Below are 13,668 nucleotides of genomic sequence, written 5' to 3'. Positions count from 1 at the left end.
CTGAATTGCCATAGTTTGAAATGTTCCATGAAAAAGTAGCAGGTTCAGTTACCAATTCAAATAATCAGTCAAGTGCTTTTTCCTCAAAAGACCAGCATACATCAGTATGTAGAATTGTTTTATGCGTATTATTTTGTCACAGAATATAAACAAGTGTGAACTTGAGGGTTGAGTTAATAAAATTAATTTTTGATGCTTCATTATGAGGATTCTGAAGTGAAAGCGGTACTATTTTTATTATGAATGCCCAACAGTGGACAATGACTGATAGTACAGTGTTTCCACTGCTTTAATTTTTGCCAAAGGCACCAGTTTTATCCACTATTGCTTTTGCATCAACTGTCAACACAGCAAAGAAAGGCAAATCATGTCTTAATACTGAGGAAATAGTTTTGAGCTTGTGACCCCGGAAAGGTTTCTAAGACCACCCCACCCCTGACCCCAGAGTCCATGGACTACCTTTGAGAATTATAACAATTAAATATGCCCACCCTTGGGCTTGGAATACAAAAGTAGTGAAGAACACAATACCTACCCTGAAGGAGTTCACAGGAGAGACAAGCAGGTAAACAAATATATCTTCTTGAGGGATGTAACAGCCCCAGCCAGATACATTGATAGCTACAAGAGAGTAATCAAAAGTCCAGGCACACTCTCCAGAAATTCTTTCAGTAGTTCTTTGGTGAGATTCAGGAATCTGCATGTTAAACAAGCACTCCAGATGATTTAGATGCAGATAATATGAGATCCACACTTTGAGAGACACTGTTTTAAGAGTATAAATTTCAGGTTCCCAAGAAGGCCCAGTATGTAGTTTCAGAGAGAATGTCTTATGTATCTCTCAAAAACACCACTTAGGCCTGGCCTGTGGTGACGCAATGGATCGAGTGTCACCCTGGGAGGCTGAGGTCGCAGGGTCAAGGCCCTGGGCTTGCCCAGTCAAGGCACATATGACAAGCAACCAATGAACCACTAAAGTGAAGCAACTATGAGTCAATACTTCTCGCTCCCCCCATCTCTCTCCTCTCTTAAAAAAACAACCTGTGGTGTCGCAGTGGATAAAGTGTCGACCTGGAACACTAAGGTCGCCAGTTCAAAACCCTGGGCTTGCCCAGTCAAGGCACATGTGGGAGTTGATGCTTCCTGCTCTTCCCTCCTTCTCTCTCTGTCTCTCTCCTCTCTAAAATAAATAAATTTTAAAAAATTTTAAACCTTTAAAAAAACAAAAAAACACCACTTAGTTTCACTGGCCATTGTTTGCCACTGTATATCAAATCTACCAGCAAAGACTTAAAAAGTAAAATCTGAAATAAACTCTTTTTCCATTTCAATTCTCTAGTGCAGGAGGTGGGGAACTTCTTATTATAAAGGGTCAGATAAATATTTTAGGCTTTGTGGGCCATAAGTTTCCTGTCATAACTAATCAGTTCGCCTATTGTAGCCAAAAGCAGCCAGAGACAATATGTAAACCAATGAGTGTGGCTGTGTCCCTTTAAAACTTTACTTACAACCATGGCCTGACCGGTGGTGGTGGTGCAATGGATAGAACATCGACCTAGAATGCTGAGAACTCAGGTTTGAAACCCCAAGGTCACCAGCTTGCGTGCACGCTCATCTGGAGCTCATTCCATTGATCATGGTCACTGGCTTGAGCCCAAGGTAGCTAGCTTGAGCCCAAGGTCGCTGGCTTGAGCCCAAGGTGGCTGGCTTGAGCCCAGGTGGCTGACTTAAGCAAAGAGGTCACTGGCTTGACTGGAAACAACCTCCATCAAGGCACGTATGAGAAGCAATCAGTGAGCAACTGAAGTGTCACAACTATGGAGTTGATGCTTCTCATCTCTCTCCCTTCCTGTCTTTCTTACGAAATATCAATTTTACCTTTTTTTTGTGTGTGTGTGTGTATTTTTCCGTGTGTGTGTGTGTGTGTGTGTGTGTGTGTGTGTGTGTATTTTTCCAAAGCTGGAAACGGGGAGAGACAGTCAGACAGACTCCCACATGCGCCCGACCGGGATCCACCCGGCACGCCCACCAGGGGGCGATGCTCTGCCCACCAGGGGGCGATGCTCTGCCCCTCTGGGGCGTCGCTCTGCCGTGACCAGAGCCACTCTAGCGCCTGGGGCAGAGGCCAAGGAGCCATCCCCAGCGCCCGGGCCATCTTTGCTCCAATGGAGCCTTGGCTGCGGGAGGGGAAGAGACAGAGAGGAAGGGGGGGGTGGAGAAGCAAATGGGCGCTTCTCCTGTGTGCCCTGGCCGGGAATCGAACCTGGGACCCCTTGCACACCAGGCTGACGCTCTACCACTGAGCCAACCAGCCAGGGCCTAAATATCTATTTTAAAGTAAATAAATAAGTAAATAAAATAAAACTTTACATACAACCACATGTTGTACCAGCACAAATGTTTCTTCTCTAGCATTGGGCCTCCAGCCTAACATCTGGTTGAAATGGACCCCAACTGCTCCAGCCCAACTGGTGGATCCTACACCTGTGCTGGCTCCTGCAAATGCACCTCCTATAAGAGCTGCTGTTCATGCTGCCCTGTGGGCTGTGCCCATTATACCCGGGCTGCATCTGCAAAGGAGCATTGGACAAATTCAGGGGCTGTGCGTGACCTTGGGGGAGGACTTGCTCCCAGATGTAAATAGAGCAGCATGTTCAAACCTGCATTTTTTTTTCATTCTACTCTGACTAGTTTGCCACATACTCTTATCTATGAAATATGTGAAGGATAATAAAAGTTGTTGACTTAAAAAACAAAAGGCTCTGGCCACTGGCTCAGTGGATAAAGCACTGGCTGGCGTATGGACGTACAAGATTTGATTCTTGGTCAGGGTACACAGAAGAAGCAACCATTTGCTTCTCTCCCCATTCTCCTCCCCTTCTCTCTCTCTTCTCTTGCCACAAACAGTGGTTCAATTGGTTCAAACGTAGCCCCTGGAGCTGAGCATAGATTGGTTGGAGCGTGACAACCTCAAGCACTAAAAATAGCTCAGTACTTGAGCATCACCCCCAGATGGGGTTGCTGGGTGAATCCCAGTTGGGGCACATGTGGGAGTCTGCCTCGCTATCCCCCTCCTCTCACCTAAAAATAAAAAAACAACAAAAAAATATTTTGCCCCAGCCAGAGAGTTTGGTTAGAGCATCGTCCCTAAGCACTGAGGTTGCTGGGGCTTTTTAAATTTTTAAATTTATATTCATTTTAGAGAAAAGAGAAAGAGGAGGGGGAGGAGCAGGAAGCATCAACTCCTAATGTACCTTGACCAGGCAAGCCCAGGGTTTTGAACCGGCGACCTCAGCATTCCAGGTCAATCTTTTATCTACTGCACCATCACAGGTCGGCCAGGTTGCTAGTTTGATCCCTGGTCAGGGAACACTGTAACAGCTATTCCTTTCTCTTTCCTGCTCTCTCCCTTCCTCTCTCTTAAGTCAATAAAATGAACAAACAAAACTTTACTTACTAAAACAGGCAGTGAGTTTAATTTGGTCACTGGTGGGACTTTGCTGACTCCATGCTGCAGTGCAAAAGTTAATGCTAAAGGCAAGCTGCCGCAGGGCAAAAGCAAGAGTCTGAGGGTCATGAACATGCATTCTGAGTCCAACGCTGGAATGACTGTAGGCATCACTCTTGAATTCTCATTTCTTTCAAGAATACAATGTATTTCAATATTCAAAAAGTATGTGTTGAGTACCTATCAAGGCATTAGGTGGTAAAGTGATAGTTTTTAGAGGCAGAAGTCCTCAACCTCTGGTGGACACACAGGCACCCAGAGTTGAGAAAACTTACCTCTGATGCTGACTATAAAATAATAAGACCACAGCTTTGCGCTGTGACAGTGATTCTCAAACCCTAATGAATGTAGTGTATGCTAAGTAGTCTTTAAAATGTAGCTTTTCAGATCCAACATCCAGAGATTCTGTGTAGTTCAGTGGTAGTCAACCTGGTTCCTACCGCTCACTAGTGGGCGTTCCAGCTTTCGTGGTGGGCGGTAGCGGAGCAACCAAAGTATAAATAAAAAGATAGATTTAACTACAGTAAGTTGTTTTATAAAGATGTATTCTGCCAAACTTAGCGAAAATCCGACATAAAGTACTTGGTAATTATTATTATATGCTTTAACTTGCTATAACTCTGCTTTATAAATTTTATAAAGTAAAGTTACTTCCCTATTTTATAAATCACCATTACTATGGAACCGGTGGGCGGTTAGAAAATTTTACTACTAACAGAGATACAAAAGGGGGCGGTAGGTATAAAAAGGTTGACTTACCCCTGCTGTAGTTAATCAGGGAGGTCAGAAATCTACACTTTGATCAAGAATATGCAGGCTGCTACTGTGAAGCAAGGTGTTTAAGTCAGGAACACAGAAAACCTGAGCTACAATTTCAGCTTACTTTGTTTATAAAATAAAAATGTTAGAACTAGAAGGAAATTTAGACGCATCCACTGTGATGTTCTTTCAGCCCAAAGTTGGTGATTTTTTAAAAATTTTATTTATTCATTTTAGAGAGGAGAGAGAAAGGGAGAGAGAGAGTTAGAGAGGGAGAGAGAAGGTGGGGAGGAGCTGGAAGCATCAACTCCCATATGTGCCTTTACCAGGCAAGCCCAGAGTTTTGAACCGGCGACCTCAGCATTTCCAGGTCGACGCTTTATCCACTCCGCCACCACAGGTCAGGCCCAAAGTTGGTGATTTTTATAAGTCCATAACTATACATGAAAATGCAGTTTATGACTATATAGTCATAACTGAATAGTTCCTGGCCTCAGCTTGAATAATCTTAGATTTTTTTTTACTTTGAGGAAAGTGATTTATGCTTTCTTTATAGATCCTGTTTTACAACATTGAGGGCTGTTTTTTAAGAATATGAAAGAGCCTGACATGGTGCAGTGGATTGAGCATCGACCTAGGATGCTGAGGTCCCAGATTCAAAACCCCAAGGAAACACGGACTAATCCAGCTTGAGCGCAGGCTCACTAGCTTGAGCACGGGGTCGCTGGCTTGAGCGTGATATCATCAATATGATCCCATGGTTGCTGGCTTGAAGCCCAAGGTCACTGGCTTGAATCCAAGTTCGCTAGCTGGAGCTGCTCAGTCAAGGCACGTATGAGACACAATCAATGAACAACTAAAGTGCCGCAACTGCAAGTTGATGTTTCTCATCTCTCTCCCTTCCTGTCTCTCTCGCTAAAAAATAAAATAAATCGGCAAATAAAAAGAAGATGAAAGGCAAGTTCTAGACTGGGATAAGGTATTTATAAACCACATATGCAACAAAGGAATAGTATCTAGAAAAAAAATTTTTTTAAGAGAGAAACATCAATCTGTCCCTGTATGTGCTCTGACGGGGATCAAACCACAACCTTTGCATATTGGGACAACACTCCAACCATGCTATCCAGCCAGGGCTCTAGAAAACAATTCTTAAAATTCAACAATTGAAAGATAAACAATGAGCCTGACCAGGTGGTTGCTCAGTGGATAGAGCGACAGACTGGAATGTGGAGGACCCAGGTTTAAAAGCCCCAGGTCGCTGGCTTAGGCGTGGACTCATCCGGCCTAAGTGCGGGCTCACCAGCTTGAGCAAGGGGTCACTCGCTCTGCCATAGCCCTGCAGTTAAGGCACATATGAGAAAGCAATCAATGAACAACTAAGGAGACTAAGGAGCCACAATGAAGAATTGATGCTCTCATCTCTCTCCCTTCCTGTCATGTCTGTTCCTATTTGTCCTCTCTCTCTCTGTCTCTGTCACACACACACACACACACACACACACACACACACACACACACACAAATACAGTACCGCCCGGTCAGTTGGCTCAATGGGACAGCATCAGCCTGGGCTCGATTCCCAGGGAGGGAACACAGGGGAGGCACCATCTGCTTCTCCACCCCTCCCCCTCTTGCTTTCCTATTTCTGTCTCTCCCCCTCCCACAGCCAGGGCTCAATTGGAGCGAGTTGGCCCAGGGCACTGAGGACGGCTCTATAGCTTTGCCTCAGGTGCTAAAGAAGAGCTTGGTTGCTGAGCAAAGGAGTAATACCCTAGATGAGCAGAGCATCAACCCCTAGTGAGCTTGCAGGGTGGATCCCAGTAAGGGCGCATGTGGGAGTCTGTCTCTCTGTCTCCCCTCCTCTCACTGAATTAAAAAAAAAAATACAGTACAATAGTTCCCCCCTATCCACAGTTTCACATTTCATAGTTTCAGTTACCTGTGATCAACTGCAGTCTGAAAATATTAAGTAAAAATCCAGAAATAGGCAATTCATAAATTTTCAATTGTGCGCCTTTTCTCAGAAACATGATAAAATTTGCACTGTCCCACTTCTCCCTGTCTGGGGCATGAATCATCCCTTCGTCCAGCACGTCCACACTGTATATACACTACACTAAGATACTTTGATAGAGACTACATTCATGTAAGTTTTATTATAACATATTATTATAATTGTTCTATTTTATTAGTAGTTATCATTGTTAATCTCTTACTGTGCCTAAATTATTATTATTATTATTATTTTTACAGGGACAGAGAGAGGGATAGACAGGGACAGACAGATAGGAACAGAGAGAGATGAGAAGCATCAATCATTAGTTTTTCATTGTGACACCTTAGTTATTCATTGATTGCTTTCTCATATGTGCCTTGACTGTGGGCCTTCAGCAGACTAAGTAACCCCTTGCTCAAGCCAGCAACCTTGGGTCAAGCCAGTGCTTTTGCTCAAACCAGATGAGCCCGTGCTCAAGCTGGAGACCTAGGGGTCTTGAACCTGGGTCCTCTGCATCCCAGTCCAACGCTCTATCCACTGCACCACCGCCTGGTCAGGCTAAATTAAACTTGATATAGATATATGTTTGTACAGGAAAAAACTAAGTATACATAGGGTTCGGTACTATCTGCAGTTTCAGGCGTCCACTAAAGATCTTGGAACATATCTCTCCTCATGTAAGGGGAACTATTGTACTCCCAGTTAAATTTGAATTTCATAAAAACAATCCTTTTTAGTACCAGTATATCCTATGCAATATTTAGAACATATACTGAGATATTTTGTTGTTTATCTGAAATTCAAATGTAACCAGGAATCCTATGTTTTATTGGCAATAGTACTCATAGCATTAGCTTACCAAGATAAAGTATATAAAGTGAAATAAAAGAATACTTAAGAAAAAAAAATACTTAAGGGATGGCTGAGGGAAAATGTGCCCTGATCCCAGACACCCCTAAATCCTCTCAGCAGCTAGCACCTCCTCTGCCTCACATTTTTTTGTATGTGACAGAGACAGACAGACAGACTGACAGAGGACAGACAGGGACAGACAGACAGGGAGAGAGATGAGAAACATCAATTCTTTGTTGTGGCTCCTTAGTTGTTCATTGATTGCTTTCTCATATGTGCCTTGATGGGGAGTGGGGGCTACAGCAGAGCTACTGAGCCCTTGCTCAAGCCAGTGGCTTTGGGCTTCAAGCCAGAGACCTTTGAGCTCAAGCCAGCAACCATAGGGTCGTGTCTATGATCCCACACTCAAGCCAGCAACCTCAGAGTTTAGAACCTGGGTCCTCCACATCCCAGTCCGACATTCTGTCCACTGCACCACCGCCTGGTCAGGCCTGCCTCACATTTCATTACACAAATGTGCTACTGCCCACTACTCCTGGAGAAAAGAATATAATACCCTCCTGTTGTATTTATTTTCAATTTTTAAAAAACTGATTTTTAGAGAGAAGGGAGAAAGTAACATCCAGCTGTCATTCCACTTACTTATGCATTCATCGGTAGATTCTTGTATGCGCCCTGATAGAGGACCAAACCCACAACCCTGGAGAATCAGAAACATGCTCTCACCAATGGAGCTACCTGGCCAGGGCTAAAACCCTATTTTAAACACAGGAGTGAAAATTATCCAGATAGTAGTCCCTTCCCAACTTCAGATTTAAAATAGCAATCACACTCCAAGAAAGATAACAATAATTAAACAGAATAGTCAGAAAACAATTTTGAGTCCCTAGTATAACACTGTAAAAAATACAAGCAAGAACTACTAGCCCTGGCCGTTTGGCTCAGTGGTAGAGCGTCGGCCTGGCGTGCAGAAGTCCCGGGTTTGATTCCCGGCCAGGGCACACAGGAGAGGCGCCCATCTGCTTCTCCACCCCTCCCCCTCTCTTTACTCTGTCTCTCTCTTCCCCTCCCGCAGCCGAGGCTCCATTGGAGCAAGGATGGCCCGGGCGCTGGGGATGGCTCCTTGGCCTCTGCCCCAGGCGCTAGGGTGGCTCTGGTCACAACAGAGCGACGCCCCAGAGGGGCAGAGCATCGCCCCCTGGTGGGCAGAGCGTCACCCCCTGGTGGGCGTGCCAGGTGGATCCTGGTCAGGCGCATGCGGGAGTCTGTCTGACTGTCTCTCCCCTGTTTCCAGCTTCGGCAAGGTACAAAAAAAAAAAAAAAAGAACTACTAGACACCTGACAAAAACACTCTGACATGAGAAAGATGGAGATCAAAAAGAAAGGAAAAGAAATTTTGGAGAAATCCATTATTCAATAAGAATATCAAGAAATTATCATTAGGCCCTGGCCGGTTGGCTCAGTGGTACATATGTGAGTTGATGCTTCCTGCTTCTCCCCCTTTTCTCTCTCTCTCTCTCCTCTCTGAAAACTGAATAAATAAAGTCTTAAAAAAACAAACTTAAAAAAGATTGTATTAGTTTAAAAATAAATATAAATAAAAAAATAAAAATATGATAGAAGAGCCTGACCTGTGTTGGCACAGTGGATAGAGCACTGACCTGGACACTGAGATCGCCAGTTGGAAAACTCAGGCTCACCCAATCAAGGCACATACAAGAAGCAATCAATGGGCCCTGGTTGGTTGGCTCAGTGGTAGAGTGTCGACCTGGCATGCAGGAGTCCCGGGTTTGATTCCCGGCCAGGGCACACAGGAGAAGCGCCCATCTGCTTCTCCACCCCTCCCTCAGCCAAGGTTCCATTGGAGCAGAGTTGTCCTGGGCACTGAGGATGGCTCCATGGCCTCTGCCTCAGGCGCTAGAATGGCTCTGGTCGCAACAGAGCAACGCCCCAGATGGGCAGAGCATTGCCCCCTGGTGGGCATGCCGAGTGGATCCCAGTGGGGCGCATGGGGGAATCTGACTGCCTCCCCATTTCCAACTTCAGAAAAATACAAAAAAAAAAAGAAAGAAAGAAAAAAGAAGCAATCAATGAACAGCTCAAGTTGAAGTGACTAAAGTTGATGCTCCTCACTCTTTCTCTAAAAAATCATCAATACAATTTTTTTTAATATGATAGAAGAAATGTAAAATTCAAAAGTTGGAAGATAAAGGTGAGTAAACCTGCCACAAAGTAGAGCAAAAAATAAAAAACAGAGAAAACATAAATTAAAAAGTCTAAGCGGTCTATAACAGAAATAGCAGGAATTCTAGAAAGATAACAAAGATTAGGTTGCTAGAGGGGGAAAATAAACAAGAAAAAAATAAAAATAAATTCTTAGGACTTAAGGGCATGAACTTTCAAAATGAAATGTGTCCAGCAAAAAGAGGAAAACTGACCCACACTGAAGCTATACCAAAGGAAGCTTCAGACCAGAGAGGACAAAAATACCCTACAAGCTTTCAGAGCGAAAAAACTGGGTTTCATACAAAGGCTCTTGAAAACACATTTTCAAATATGCAAGGTGTAAAATATTATGTCCCATGCATCCTTTTCTCCGGAATCTATTGAAGAATAATCACTACCAAAATAAGGAAATAAGCAGAGAAGACAGGCTACAGAAAACAGGAAACCAAGAGGATGAACAGAAGACCCCAGCGTGAAAGTATGCACCAGGAACATACCAGTTCTTCAGTCAGAAGGCTCCAGGACAGACTTCTTCCATTTGAAATAGATAAAATATACATCTGAGCATCTGAAGATAAGATTAGACAAATGTTGGACAGTTTGAAGTCAAATTAGTCATAAGTGCATAAAACAATATAAATAAGACAAATGATTAATTGCAGGGAAAACAAATGTTTGTTCCGGAAAGCTGAAGTAGTCACAGTTTTACTACATGACTGAGCTCTGGTTAGCATTTACAGTCAACAGAATTACCACATACCTAGATTGAGAAGTTGGGGGGACGAGGACTCAGATGTGTATATATTAGAGGCAGAGAAATAAGCCCAAACTTTCATCCTCTATAATAAAAAATAAGTAGAAATGATCTAAAAGTGATAAATCAAGAAGCTACTGAAAAATACGGGGAAAAATTTTTAATTTTTTTTATTTGTTGATTTGAGAGAGAGAAACACTGATTTGTTGTTTGACTTACTTGTGTATTCACTGGTAGATTCTTGTATGTGCCCTGACCAGTGATCGAACCCATAACCTTGGTGTGCTGGGACAATGCTTTAACCCAGTGGTTTTCAACTGTGAGTCAGACTGGTGGTTATAAAACACTGCTCTAACCAACTGAGCCAACGGGCCCGGATGAACTCTTAACTTTTTAGAAAGATGAGAAAAAGAAAAATTCTAGTCAACTATCCATCCCCCCAAAAACTTTTTTTTTTAAATTATAGGTAAATGTTATTTCTAAGGAAGAAGATTAAAAAGTTAACTTCTCCCTGAGTCCAGTTAGTTAAGAGGCTGAGCCGGGCTCCAACTCAGGCTAGCTGGAACATTTTCTCCTCAGCAGGGTTCACTTTCCTACTGAATTCTCCAGAGATGAGAAACCTCTGGTCCTGCTCTGCTTCCATGCCGTATTAGTATCACTCCCTCTGCAGATTTCATTCAAGATGTCCACACTACGATAAACTAGAATTACTTTGGCACTGAGATGTCCTCCATTCTCCTTCAAATGCTGGTATTAACTCTGTGGCACTACACAACAGTCATTCTGTTTATAGAATTAAAATGAATTCTCGGAAGCTAACTTTCCACCGTCCCAGATGACCGGTAACCCAGTAAAGTAATTCAGTTGAAGAACGAACATGCTGAGACGGCACTGTCCGACCTGTGCCTACAGCCGCCTGGAAGAGCCTGGAAGTCCCCAAAAAAACCTTTTTTAAAAATCCCAATTTAGGCCCTGGCCGGTTGGCTCAAGTGGTAGAGCGTCGGCCTGGCGTGCAGGAGTCCCGGGTTCAATTCCCAGCCAGGGCACACAGGAGAAGCGCCCATCTGCTTCTCCACCCCTCCCCCTCTCCTTCCTCTCTGTCTCTCTCTTCCCCTCCCGCAGCCGAGGCTCCATTGGAGCAAAGTTGGCCCAGGTACTAAGGATGGCTCCATGGCCTCTGCCTCAGTCGCTGGAATGGCTCTGGTCACAATAGAGCATTGCTCCCTGGTGGGCATGCCGGGTGGATCCCGGTCGGGCGCATGCTGCAGGAGTCTGACTGCCTCCCGGTTTCTAACTTCAGAAAAATACAAAAAAAAAAAAAAAAAAAAAAAAAAAAAGGCCCTGGACGGTTGGCTCAGCGGTAGAGCGTCGGCCTGGCGTGCGGGGGTCCCAGGTTCGATTCCCGGCCAGGGCACATAGGAGAAGCGCCCATTAGCTTCTCCCCACCCCCCCCCTCCTTCCTCTCTTTCTCTTCCCCTCCCGCAGCCAAGGCCCCGTTGGAGCAAAGATGGCCCGGGCGCTGGGGATGGCTCCTTGGCCTCTGCCCCAGGCGCTAGAGTGGCTCTGGTCGCGGCAGAGCGACGCCCCGGAGGGGCAGAGCATCGCCCCCTGGTGGGCAGAGCGTAGCCCCTGGTGGGCGTGCCGGGTGGATCCCGGTCGGGCGCATGCGGGAGTCTGTCTGACTGTCTCTCCCCGTTTCCAGCTTAAAAAAAAAAAAAAAAAATCCCAATTTAATCAAGTCTTAAAACTTTTTTAAAAACCTGCATGCTTTTAACAGTTACATCAACCAACTAAAGAAGTATTTCTGAAACCCTATTTTAAAAGCATTTCAAAGAATTCCACACCAAAAATGTAGAGATAAGTATAACCCGCCCCCCCAAGTATTGCATTAGGGTTTGTCTAAATATTCATATTGGTGTTTATACTCGGGACATAGTGACTTATAAAAAAGACATAGTTGTGTTTAACATGCCAGATCTGGGTAACTTTATTCAAGATTTTGACAAAAATTATCCCCAAAGTAATATAAATTTAGATACTTTTAAAAAGTCCAGAGGTGAAATTTCAAGAAAATTTTGAATTCAGTCTGGAGTCAATACTAAGTCAAAACTGAACCAAATCCACAAATACTATACTTTCTTTCATAAGTTGATTATGTTTTCTGAAACAGGTTACCAATCTAGTTTTCCTTTCTTTGATATTGGTATTTGGAATCATTTTAATATAGTTTACATCTTTAGGTTCTCGGTTTGTACTTATCCTGCATATCTTATTATAATTAAAAATATAAAGTCAGAAACAATAACCCTTCCTTACAGAAGAATTCCAATTAATAAGTGAAGAATGAGAGAAATAGAAAATCATCATTACACCAGCACAGTAGTAACTGACACACAGCAATACTTGTCAATGAATACAAAAATGAATGGGCAAAGGTGTAAGCAGAAACAGGACATTTGCATAGTCTAAAAGTAGCTCCAGCAAAGAGTCATCACAAAGGTAATAGTAATTTTCAGTAGAGAATCCTAGCAGACACCACCTTAGGTAGCAATTAAGGTTAACAACACCAGAAATACATTACAAAATCAGCTGTCATAATAAACGGTCACAGACTGGAGGACACTACAGACACATGACAACTATGGGAAAGGCAAGGTGGGATCCTAGATTGGATCCTCAAACAGTAAGTAAAAAGTACGTTAGTGAAAAGACTAATAAAATCTCTACTTTTTAAACTCTCTACATTAGTTTAATAGTATTGTGTCAAGGCTTATTTCTTACTTTAACAAATGGTCTAAGGTTATATAAGATGTTATCAGAAGGGCAAGTACAATTTTCTAATTTTCATAGAAAAGCCTTAACATTCCTGTACTAGGCCAAAAATTAAAATGCTAGAATAAAATTATCATACATTGTCTCATAAAATCACTCATCCCAACCATAAGACTTAGCCATTATTTTTACTCCATTTCTTCTCATAATCAATTATGATTGTATTGGTTTTCTATTTTTTAATAAGGAGAGGAGATGGCTGATAGATTTATTATCACTAATAGGCCTCATGGCATCATTTGGATATTTTAAGAAACTGGTTTTTTTTCCCCCAATAATATATACTGTATACTAAAACTCACTTCAGGTCTAAAAAGTAAATTATTTACCTAAGTCTCTTGTATACGCTAGCACAGAGCTTCTAAAGCAAGCCCAGCTAAGTAAGACCCTTTCAATATCCTTTCCTTAAATTTGGCTCCAAAATTATTTTTTTTTTTTTATTCATTTTTAGAGAGGAGAGAGAGAGGGAGAGAGACAGAGAGAGAGAGAGAGAAGAGAGAGACAGAGAGAGAGAAGGAGGGAGGAGCTGGAAGCATCAACTCCCATATGTGCCTTGACCAGACATGCCCAGGGTTTTGAACTGGTGACCTCAGCATTTCCAGGTTGATGCTTTATCCACTGCTCCACCACAGGTCAGGCGGCTCCAAAATTATTATTAATGGTAATAAACATCTTTTTATAAAACAGGCAATGCTTTCTATGCAATTATTCTAGGGAAGTAAAGATAAACATCAAATC

General features: G+C 43.1%; 1 pseudogene; it reads left to right on the top strand.

The window, feature by feature from the left end:
• Window positions 1-2,443: 2,443 nt before the first annotated feature.
• Window positions 2,444-2,610, top strand: LOC136404071 (metallothionein-1-like; annotated as a pseudogene).
• Window positions 2,611-13,668: the final 11,058 nt, after the last annotated feature.

This window comes from Saccopteryx leptura, chromosome 4 (assembly GCF_036850995.1).
Source record: "Saccopteryx leptura isolate mSacLep1 chromosome 4, mSacLep1_pri_phased_curated, whole genome shotgun sequence".
Taxonomy (NCBI): domain Eukaryota; kingdom Metazoa; phylum Chordata; class Mammalia; order Chiroptera; family Emballonuridae; genus Saccopteryx; species Saccopteryx leptura.
The sequence above is the reverse complement of the archived record's forward strand: the minus strand, read 5'-3'. Positions and strand labels throughout refer to the sequence as shown.